Raw genomic sequence first — 12,388 nt, forward strand, 5'->3', positions numbered from 1 at the left:
GGTAAAAAAAAAAGACTGAAAAGGCCAAAAAGTTGTAGAGTAAGAGGACAGAAAGAGGTTAAAAAGGTGAAAAAAGGCTGAAAGGTGAGAAGGTAAAGGCAGAAAGAGCTTCAAATGGCTGCAGACATGCTGCAACAGGAGCAGAAACACAGACGAAAATGTCCCCATAAGGAATGAATGGGAGAGTGCCTCCCAAACTCCTGCGATTCTTGAGAAGACTGTTATAGTTATCATCAAAACATGTTACATGTTGAGTGACAGGAGACATTGCTGAACGCACCCATGTTATTTTTATTTCTGTAGAGTGCATAATGAGGGCACAGGAGCGAGAGACAAAACATGTACCATCTGCGATCCTCCAGAAATTTTGGCTCAAAATTAACATTGCGGCTTATGGGGAACATTCAGGAGTGCTTGTCGCTCTCGGGCTTCTAAATCCAAAACCGTAAGTCCTACAGCTGAAATGAGACCATCAGCTGAAACCCAACAAGATTTCCTACATTTATATGCCTATATTGTCTATGTCAAGTACAAGATGTGGGATCTAAGTCAAGCTGAAGCAAAAAAAAATCCTGTTTTCGGAGCTGCTCCTCACTCTGGGGTGCGGCAGTTGATGATGTCACGCACTCTAGCTCACGCAATAAACACCCATTATAAACTCAGAAGACGGGCTTAAAATCCTTAAAACTAAAACTGCGACCATTTCAAAACCGTACAAGATTTTTAAAAACTGAATACAAGGTCAATAGTTCAAGGTTTTGTGATTCATTTAAAGTTTGAATGGTGTCTCTCGCTCAACGTATGAGGAACAAGAAGAGGTTGAAAGTCGATGAGTTTTGAAGAGGATTTGAAGCTTTTCCCATCTGCTGCAATGTTAAATTTTTTTTGGTAAAAGCTGAATAGCTGAAAAAGTTGAAAAGTTGAAAAGTTGAAAAGAAGACGGTTGAAAGAGCTGAAAAAGCTGAACATTTTAATATTTGAATGGTTTGAATAGCTGAACGTATGCTGAAGTTATAGCAGAATGAAATTTGAAAAAATCCCCATAAGAATGAATGGGGAAAATTTTGCATTAAAAGCTTAATATTTCCAAAAGTATAAAAGATTGAAACGAGAAAAATAGACCCGATCATGTCCTTAAAAAGCTGAACATTTTGATATTCGAATGGTTTGAATCGGTCAAGGTTTGAAGGAGAAGAAGCGTGCCAAAAAACGTACGGAATCTTGAATAATAAGAACTTTAACTAGAAAAATTTGCATTTCCTACGAAAATACAGTGTGAATGCTGAAGACTGAAGCGAAATCTGCTGAACTTACTGCCAAAAATGCATAAAACCAATGGTCTGAATGGTTGGGATTTTGCAGAAAAAGCAGAATTTTCCAATAGCTGGTGAGGCAGAAAGGCTTGAAAGCAATAGGTTTAATGGGCTAACAAAGTTGAACATTTTGATAGCTGAACAGTTTCCTTAGCTGAACATGAAGTTGCATTCTTGAAGGAGTTGAAAAGGCAGAAACATGAATATCAAAAAAGACTAAAAAGCTGTGGAGTAACAGGGCTGAAAGAACTTAAAAAGGTGAAAGAAGGCAAAAAAGGTGAAAAGTTGAAGGCTGACGAGGACCGAAAAAGTTTAAAAAGGTGAAAAAGGATGGAAAGCTGAAGAGTAAGAGGACTGGAAGAGGTTAAAAAGCTGAAAACATATGAAAAGCTGTAGAGTAAGAGGGCTGGAAGAGGTTAAAAAGGTGAATAAAAGATGAAAAGCAGTAGATTAAGAGGGCTGGAAGAGGTTAAAAAGGTGAAAAGAATATGAAAATCTGTAGATTAAGAGGGCTGGAAGAGGTTAAAATAGTGATAACATATGAAAAGCTGTAGAGTAAGAGGGCTTGAAGAGGTTAAACAGGTGAAAAAAGAATGAAAAGGTGAAAAGGTTTAAGGGTGTAAGAGCTCAAATAGGTGAGAAAAGGATGAACAGATAAAAAGATGTAGAGTAAGAGGGTTGGAAGAGGTTAAAAGGTGACAAGAATATTAAAATCTGTAGATTAAGAGGGCTGGAAGAGGTTAAAAAGGTGAAAAAAGGATGAAAAGGTGAAAAAGTTCAAGGGTGTAAGATCTCAAATAGGTGAGAAAAGGATGAACAGGTAAAGAGATGTAGAGTAAGAGGGTTGGAAGAGGTTAAAAAGGTGAAAAGAATATGAAAATATGTAGAGTAAGAGGCCTGGAAGAGGTTAAAAGGGGAAAACATATGAACAGCTGTAGAGTAAGAGGGCGGAATGAGCTTAAAAAGGTGAAAAAAAGACTGATAAGGCCAAAAAGTTGTAGACTAAGAGGACAGAAAGAGGTTAAAAAGGTGAAAAAAGGCTGACAGGTGAGAAGGTAAACACAGAAAGAGGTTAAAATGGCTGCAGACATGCTGCAGCAGGAGCAGAAACACAGACGAAAATGTCCCCATAAGGAATGAATGGAGAATGCCTCCCAAACTCCTGCGATTCTTGAGAAAACTGTTATAGTTATCGGCAAAACATGTTACATGGTGAGTAACAGGAGACATTGCTGAACGCACCCATGTGATTTTTATTTCTGTAGAGTGCATAATGAGGGCACAGGAGCGAGAGACAAAACATGTACCGTCTGCGATCCTCCAGAAATTTGGGCTCAAAATTAACATTGCGGCTTATAGGGAACATTCAGGAGTGCTTGTCGCTCTCGGGCTTCTAAATCCAAAACCGTAAGTCCTACAGCTGAAGTGAGACCATCAGCTGAAACCCAACAAGATTTCCTACATTTATATGCCTATATTGTCTATGTCAAGTACAAGATGTGGGATCCAAATCAAGCTGAAGCAAAAAAAAATCCTGTTTTCCGAGCTGCTCCTCACTCTGGGGTGCGGCAGTTGATGATGTCACGCACTCTAGCTCACGCAATACACACCCATGATAAACTCAGAAGACGGGCTTAAAATCCTTAAAACTAAAACTGCGACCATTTCAAAACAGTACAAGACTTTTAAAAACTGAATACAAGGTCAATAGTTCAAGGTTTTGTGATTCATTTAAAGTTTGAATGGTGTCTCTCGCTCAACGTATGAGGAACAAGAAGAGGTTGAAAGTCGATGAGTTTTGAAGAGGATTTGAAGCTTTTCCCATCTGCTGCAATGTTAAATTATTTTTGGAAAAAGCTGAATAGGTGAAAAAGTTGAAAAGTTGAAAAGTTGAAAAGAAGAAGGTTGAAAGAGCTGAAAAAGCTGAACATTTGAATATTTGAATGGTTTGAATAGCTGAACGTATGCTGAAGTTATAGCAGAATGAAATTTGAAAAAATCCCCATAAGGATGAATGGGGAAAATTTTGCATTAAAAGCTTAATATCTCCAAAAGTATAAAAGATTGAAACGAGAAAAATAGACGCCATCATGTCCTTAAAAAGCTGAAAATTTTGATATTCGAATGGTTTGAATAGCTCAAGGTTTGAAGGAGAAGAAGCGTGCTGAAAAACGTACGGAATCTTGAATAATAACTAGAAAAATTTGCATTTCCTACGAAAATACAGTGTGAATGCTGAAGACTGAAGCGAAATCTGCTGAACTTACTGCCAAAAATGCATAAAACTATAAGGTTGAATGGTCGGGAATTTGCAGAAAAAGCAGAATTTTTCAGAAGCTGAAAAGGCAGAAAGGCTTAAAAGTAATAGGTTGAATGGGCTAACAAAGTTGAACATTTTGATAGCTGAACAGTTTCTCTAGCTGAACATGAAGTTGTATGTTTGAAGGAGTTGAAAAGGCAGAAACGTGAATATCTTTTCAACTAAAACAAACTAAATCCTTCAAACTAAAACTGTGAGAAGATGAGGCTGAAAGTCGATGAGTTTTGAAGAGGATTTGAAGCTTTTCCCATCTGCTGCAATGTTAAATTTTTTTTGGAAAAAGCTGAATAGCTGAAAAAGTTGAAAAGTTGAAAAGTTGAAAAGCATAGGGTTGAAAGGGTTGAAAAAGCTGAACATTTGAATGTTTGAATGGTTTGAATAGCTGAACGTATGCTGAAGTTATAGCAGAATGAAATTTGAAAAAATCCCCATAAGAATGAATGGGGAAAATTTTGCATTAAAAGCTTAATATTTCCAAAAGTATAAAAGATTGAAACGAGAAAAATAGACCCGATCATGTCCTAAAAAGGCTGAACATTTTGATATTTGAATGGTTTGAATCGGTCAAGATTTGTAGGAGGAGATAGGTGCCAAAAAACGTACGGAAGAAGAATAATAACTAGAAAAATTTGTATTTCCTGCGAAAATACAGTGTGAATGCTGCAGGCTGAAGCGAAATCTGCTGAACGACCTGCCGAAAATGCATAAAACTATAAGAATGTTGAAAGAAAGGCGAAAAGCTGTAGATGAAGAGGGCAGGAAGATGTTAAAATGGTGAAAGAAGGCTAAAAAGGTAAAAAGTTATAGGATGAAAGAGCTTAAATAGGTGAAAAATGAATGAAAGGGATGATAGGTTGTAGGGTAAGAGGGCTGGAAGAGGTTAAAACGGTCAAAAAAGCCTAAAAAGGATGACAAACAGTTGAGTAAGAGGGCTGGAAAAAGTTAAAGATGTGAAAACATGTGAAAAGTTGTAGAGTATGAGGGCTGGAACAGGTTAAAATGTTGAAAAAAGGCTAAAAGGTGAAAAGTTAAAGGCTGAAACAGCTTCAAAAGGTAAGAAAATGATGAAAACCTGTTCAGTAAGAGGGCTGGAAGAGGTTTAAATGGTGAAAAAATATGAAAAGTTGTAGAGTAAGAAGGGATGGAAGAGGTTATGAAGGTGAAAATATGTGAAAAGCTGTAGAGAAAGAGGGCTGGAAGAGGTTAAAATGTTAAAAAAAAAAGGCTATAAAAGGATGATAAGCAGTAGAGTAAGAGGGCTGGAGGAGGTTAAATGGGTGAACAAACATATGAAAAGCTGTAGAGTAAGAGGGCTGGAAGTGGTTAAAGAGTTGAAAAAAGACTAAAAAGGATGACAAGTAGTAGAGTAAGAGGGCTGGAAGAGGTTATTAAGGTGAAAAAATATGAAAAGATGTGGAGAAAGAGGGCCGGAAGAGTTAAAAATGGTGAAAAGGGGCTAAAAAGGATGACAAGCAGTAGAGTAAGAGGGCTGGAGGAGGTTAAAAAGGTGAAAACATGTGAAAAGTTGTAGAGTAAGAAGGGATGGAAGAGGTTAAAAAGGTGAAAACGTGAAAAGCTGTAAAGAAAGAGGGCTGGAGGAGGTTAAAAAGGTGAAAACATATGAAAAGCTGTAGAGTAAGAGGGCTGGAAGAGGTTAAAAAAGCGAAAAAATATTAACAGTTGTAGATCAAGTGGGCTGGAAGAGGTTAAAAAGGTGAAAAAAGGATGAAAATGTATAAAAGTCAAAGGGCGAAAGAGTTCAAATAGGTGAACAAAGGATGAAAAGGTAAAAAGATGTAGAGCAAGACTGCTGGAAGAGCTTAAAATGGCCGCACATACGCTGGAAAAGGAGCAACCATGGAGCAAGCCAACAAGACTTTCTAGATTTCTATGTATATATTGCCTATGTCAAGTGAAAGATGTGGAATCCAAATCCAGCTGAAGAGAATTCTTTCTCCAGATTTTCCAGCTGCTCTACACTGTGGCAATGATGTCACACACTCTGGCTCCAGCACTAAACACACATTCTTCAGATACACACGTGGAGAAATACAGAGACACAGATCAAAGTGTCCCCATAAGAAATGACTGGGAGAACCTCTCCCAAACTCCTACGATTTCTGAAAAAACTGTAATGGTAATTGCCGAAATTTGTGTATGTTGAGTGACAGGAGATCTTGCTGAACACGTTGATGTTATTTTCATTTCAGTCGAGTGAGAAATGAGGGCACATCAGCGAGAGACAAATCAGGTACCGTCTGCTCTCGGCCAGAAATCTGGGCTCGAAATTAACATTGCGGCTTATGGACCAAGGTTTTGGGTTGGTGTCACTCCCGGGCTTCTAAATCCAAAACTGTAAGTCCCACATCTGAAATGAGGCAACCAGCTGACACCCAACAAGTTTTCCTACATTTCTATCCATATATTGTGTATGTCAGGTAAAAGGTGTGGGATCAAAATCAAGCTGAAGACAGTTTTGGCTCCCATTCTTCGAAAGGCTCCCCACTCTGGCGATGATGTCACCCACTCTAACCGACGCAATACACACCGATTATAAAATCAGAAGACGGGCTCAAAATCCTTAAAACTAAAACTGCGATATTTTCAAAACCGTACTAAAGTTTTAAAAACTGAATACATCGCCAATAGTTCAAGGTCTTGAGACCGTTTTAAAGTTTGAATGGTGTCTCTCGCTCAATGTATGAGGGAGAAGATGAGGCTGAAAGTCGATGAGTTTTGAAGAGGATTTGAAGCTTTTCCCATCTGCTGCAATGTTAAATTTTTTTTGGAAAAAGCTGAATTATTGAAAAAGTTGAAAAGTTGAAAAGCATAAGGTTGAAAGAGCTGAACGAGCTGAACATTTGAATGTTTGAATGGTTTGAATAGCTGAACGTATGCTGAAGTTATAGCAGAATGAAATTTGAAAAAATCCCCATAAGAGTGAATGGGCAAAATTTTGCAGAAAAAGCTGAATATTTCCAAAAGTATAAAAGGTAGAAATGAGAAAAATAGACCCGATCATGTCCTAAACAAGCTGAACATTTTGATATTTGAATGGTTTGAATCGGTCAAGATTTGTAGGAGGAGATAGGTGCCAAAAAACGTACGGAATCTTGAATAATTAGAAGAACTTTAATAAATTCCAGAAGAACAATAGTGTGAATTATAGTAATGTAGTTGTATATCTAAGTGGTGTACAAAATAAGGTTTTTCTTCAAATCAGTATCAGTCAACAGTTGTAGTGATGCATGATCAAATTGTTTTATTTTGAACAGGTTCCTATGCAGCTTCTCCCCCCATTTGCTTTATATGAAGTATTATTCCAAAGTGCCCCTGGGTCAAAAGGTTTGGTGCTTTCCTGAGACTGACAAGCTGTGATCAGGGTGAGATGAGCCCAAGCCTTCACTTACCAACTGCCAGGAGTCATAAAAGATGCTGTGGTTCTCTTTATGACCCGCTGCCATTGCCTGAGGAAGGAAAGAAGAGCAGGGTAATTGCACAACCTGTGTGTATGTGATTTAGAGGGGTGGGGGACATGGAGATGGAGGAATGTTCTTGGGTCTCTGGGTTTATTGACGCTAGTCCTAGTCAACCTCCTCCAACAGCTTCACTTTTATGAGCTGCCATTTCACCTGATTTTCACGATGCTCTGCTGGTTATTGACTTACTGCAGGTTGCTCAAGGTTAAACTAGAACCTACGACAAGAGTGTGTTTTTCTTCAGAAGTGAAGATAAATCCACTTTATAATCCCCCAAATTATAAAGTTATCTCTAAACTCTGCTCCTGTTGAGGGACCTCCAGGCATTTATTCATCCAGAAGGTCTGGCTCTTCACATGTCTTTCATCACCAGAGCTCGCTGGTTCTAAGCAGAAAGTGGCATACAGTGGCTTGCAAAAGTATTTATACCCCTTGAACTTTTCCACATTTTATCACGTTACAACTAGAGATGCACAGATCACAGATTAAAACACAAACGACGGGTCTTTCCTACTGTAGTAAGGTAGACAACAAGCTACAACCGTATTTTTTTATCAAAATCAGCGGTCCTCCGGGTCTGTATGGTCAGCCGTCTGTGAGACGAGGGCGCAGGGACCGTCTACAAAGTGCAACACCGAAAAGAGAAACTACAAAAAATATTCAATAACTTCACTATTATTCAGTATAGTGCCACCAAAATCACTCCACACATCAGTGGTCTCCTGCTGGTTATTCTACAATTTTTTGTGTGGAAAAAATGTGCTTTGCCATAATTTGGGGGAATTTCTATTGGGAGAAATATTCAGTAACACTAATATTCAGTGTGGTGTCACAAAAATCACCTAATCCTAACCCTACTTAAAAAAAACTGTTTTCTAATGTAACATTAACTTGATAATGGTATTAAAAAATGTTTTAATACATAATCCATGTGAAGTGAAGGCCCCTAAAATGACGTAATTCCCACCCTGACTGCATGCATTCCCACTAGTAAGCTACAGTTACTCTATGTAAGCTGAGTCCAAGTTGTCTCTAAGAGAGTCTCTAGAGTGTGAAATATTGCACATTGCCTCAGCCTGCAATAAAATGGTGGTCAATTCATGATACTTTCTCATCTCCTAATTTTTATACTTAATAATACAATGTCAATGTTGTGTAAGAAGAATCATTAATTAAATATACTAGTGCAGTGCCCGTAAGAAAAATGTATTCCTATAGAAAAGTGGGAGGTTAAGTAGCTTTTTCATGGATAGCCAAATGAGGCTGTGTTTGAAGTTGGGACGTCAGGGATATTTAGGTTTGTTGTGAGAGTATTATTGGCCATTTTTGACTATTTTTGATTTTGCCATTATATTTCACCTTAAAAAACTTACTTTACTTGGTGTCATTATTTTCAGCACAACCTCACATGTGTGACTGTACAGTTATTTTTTTTATTTTGACATACTGTATTAACACAATGGACCTAAAATCACAAAAAAAAAAAAAATCTGAGTAGAAAAAGTTAGATTTCTTTACTGTGAAAACCACAAATATGTTTAACAAACCATTTTTCATTACTTATAATGCAAATATAAATTGTTGTTTGCTAAATATGTGCATACATTTAAAAAATTTACAAAGTTATATGTAACTATTTACATTTAAATGCAGGCAATGCTCATTCAGCAGTTTCCTCATTGTTTTGACTCATTAAACAAAAAACTGACTCCACTACACACTAAACACACTACACCAAACACTGCATAACACACTAACTATACACTCCAAAACACGCTAAATGTCACAAATCTCTCAACTCTGAATATCGCTGTCTATACACCGACCGTCATTGCCTGTCATTCATCCGCCTACGTCCCTCCCACAACTTCCTGTTCCTCAACAACCAAACTTGCTGCTTGGACACTTTCGTGACAAAAGCCCGTTTTTACCGTTTCTTCCTGCACCAGACACAAAGCAAACGTGATGGCAAAGTTTGCGAAAAAGCGTGGCTGATATTATTTACCCTAAGTCCGGTTTTGGACGTGCCGGTGCGTCCGGTCGGTCGCCTCGGGAGGTGGGCCGTGTAGGTGGGCCTTGTAGGTGGGCTAGTGGCTAGCAGCTAGCTACACACGAACATCCACAGATTCCGATTCCACTTTGTTGTCCGCTCGTCTCCGGATCTCCTCAGACCCGAACAGACTCGGTCCGGACTCTTTTAGTCTCATTAATACACAACAGTCAGTTTAGATGCAGCGAACAGAACAGGACCGAACTGCCGGCAAAATCCCGGTCCATTTCGCGCCACTGCAGGTATAAATCTGCTTGTTTCTTAAGGTGGGGGGGGGGGGGTCGTGGTGGGCTCTGCAGTGATTGGCTCTGGTGCACACGTGACTGTGGTGGCTCCGGTGGACAATGCTCGCGGAATTCGTAAAGTCGCACACCCTTGAACCACGCAGCAGCCATGTTGAAAGTCTCAGGTCAGTCTGATCCTGATCCGCAGAGATATTTGAGGCACACACACAAACAACCACAGACAGACAGACAGAGATTCCTTGATTTTATAGAGAGATGAAAGTTACACAAGACAACAATATAGAAGAATTTATGGATTTGACGCTGTGATCGGTGATCGGCAATATCGGAATTGGCAGATACCGCTTTCAGTGATCGGTGATCGGCCCAAAAATCCTGATCGGTGCATCTCTAGTTGCAACAACAAATGTATTTTATTGGGATTTTATGTGATAGACCAACACAAAGTGCTGCAAAATTATGAAGTGGAAGGAATAATAGATGGTTTCCAAATTTTTGTATGTATGTTTAGGGTCGTTGTCCTGCTGGAAGGTGAAGCTCCGTCCCAGTCTCAAGTCTTTGGCAGACTTTAACATGTTTTCTTCAAAGATTTCAACAATGGCTCTCTTCTTGCCACTCTTCTTGCCACTTTCAGCCTGTCAGTTTAGGTTGTTGCGCCATACTCTTTCCATTTTCAGATGATAGACTGAACAGTGCTCCATGAGATGTTCAAAGCTTAGGATATTTTTTCATATCCTAATCATGCTTTAAACTTCTCCACAACTTTATCCCTGTCCTGTCTGGTGTGTTCCTTGGGGCTTCATGATGCTGTTTGTTCTCTAATGTTCTCTAGCAAACCTCTGAGGCCTTCTCAGAGCAGCTGTATTTATACTGAGATTAGATTACACACAGGTGGACTCCATTTACTAATAAGGTGACTTCTGAAGGCAACTGGTTGCACTGGATGTTATTTAGGAGTATCAGAGTAAAAGGGGCTGAATAGTTTTTTTATTTGTAAATTTTTTAAAACTATGTATCGTTTTCCTTCCGCTCCACAATGATGCACCACTTTGTGTTGGTCTATCAAATAAAATCCCCGTAAAATTTGTTGATGTTGTAACATGACAAAATGTGGAAAAGTTTAAGGAATATAAATACTATTGCAAGCCGCTGTACACAGTACTGCGCAATACCTATTTCTGGATTATCACTGTTGTCTTTAGTGCTTTATTTGTACTGTTTCTTTCTCAATTTCTCTCACATACACATTTTTCATTGTTCCTAACATGCCAATCTGTCAGTTTAAAAATGTTTCTCTTCTCACCATTGTCGTCTGTGTCTCCTCCTTTCTCTTGCCCTGTATCTGGGTGCTGTTGCCTCATTACACAGACCCTGAAGCTAAAAACATCCACAGGGGAAACAGTGTACAACCACCACTGCTTAAACATCCCCGGTGTAATGCACTGCATATGTCTTTATCTGGTTCTTTGTCTGAGAAGAGATGGGGGTTGTGCTTCATGAAGTGAGGTGACAACATGGTTTTCTCACTTTGCTACAGATTAATTAGCCTTGAAGATCAAACAACCAACAGCCAACGCATGAAAATTGCATCAACCCTTCCCCTGACAAAACAATTAAGATGCTCCCGATCTGTCTGTTATTTATAACTTCGTGCCATCTGACCAGCCCATCGTCAGACACCTTAGCAGGGGTACAAAGGTGTCTCCCATGGGAACATTCTCTCCATCTGCTATACATGCTGGAAGAGGCACTGTCAGTCAGCATCTGTTTCCTGGTTATTTGGAAAGGTTTGATAAGATGTAGATTAAGATCTGATTGCTGTATTAGAGGCTCCTTGGTCTCACGCTGAGGTGTCATGTCTTGATGACATGGGATGAGATCTGATTCATGAAATGAGAACAGCTGAAGAATGTCCATGCAGGATCAAACGCATTTATGATAACCTAGAGATCAAAATGCATTAAACAAGGCAGACCAAGTGGAGGGTGAAAGTGAAAGATAAAACTATAAATAAAGTGAATGTGATTTGAAAAGTAGTTATTAGGGGGCCAATCCCGAGGGGCCGAGGGAACGCGTATGCAAGCATACACCTTTCCTAGAACCAGCGGTGCTAGGAACCCTATTGTAATTGTAAAGATTTTTATTTTTATTTTTCTCCGGCTAAAAGTGGTGCTGCAGGCTAAACCGTGCAAGGGAGGGCGGTGCAATTTGGAGGGTTGGTCCAGACTCCTGTGAATATCTTAGACACAAAAAACTACATATATTCGCCTGCAGGGGGCGCTATAACCTAGGCCAACACGTTTTTGCCTATAACTCCCAAACCGTATGTCATACATTCAAAAACCTTGTATCCCCACATTCCCTGAATGGAGCTGAATCACTGTGCGATTGGCCACGCCCACTTCCGGTTAGAAAGTTTTTCGCAAAATCGCAAAAACTGGAAAACCTACTTTTTCGAACTCCTCCTTGGGATTTTGTCCGATCTGCGTGAAACTTGGCACATACACTCTTCAGCTCGATCTGATCTAAACTTATCAAAAGAATTTTGCTCGATCAAAAATGCGCAAATTATTAATGAACAAATTTCTGTAGCTGGCTATAAAAATGTCAACAGTTTGATATCTCGGTCAAACTAAATGCTGTGAACACCAAATTTGAGATCTTTGGTTGCCATGACACTGGGAAGGGATGAGCCCAATTTGGCGAATTTTGGCCACTAGGGGACGCTAAAAATATGGGAAGTTTATATCTCTTGAACAGCTACATCGATTTTTACGAAATTTGGTCGGTATGATGTAGGGCCAATCCTGAGGCCATATCTTGAAGGTGGTCATGACTGCTCAATGTGAGCGTGGCTTATTACAACATAAACAACAAACATTAATTTCAGCCAAACTATTATGCTGAGAGCTTTGAAATTTAAATGGTACAGATAGAATAGGACACAGTTCTTCCATACCAAAAATTGCACATGTACTCCA

The sequence above is a fragment of the Sparus aurata genome, chromosome 7 (genome assembly GCF_900880675.1).
Source record: "Sparus aurata chromosome 7, fSpaAur1.1, whole genome shotgun sequence".
Taxonomy (NCBI): Eukaryota; Metazoa; Chordata; class Actinopteri; order Spariformes; family Sparidae; genus Sparus; species Sparus aurata.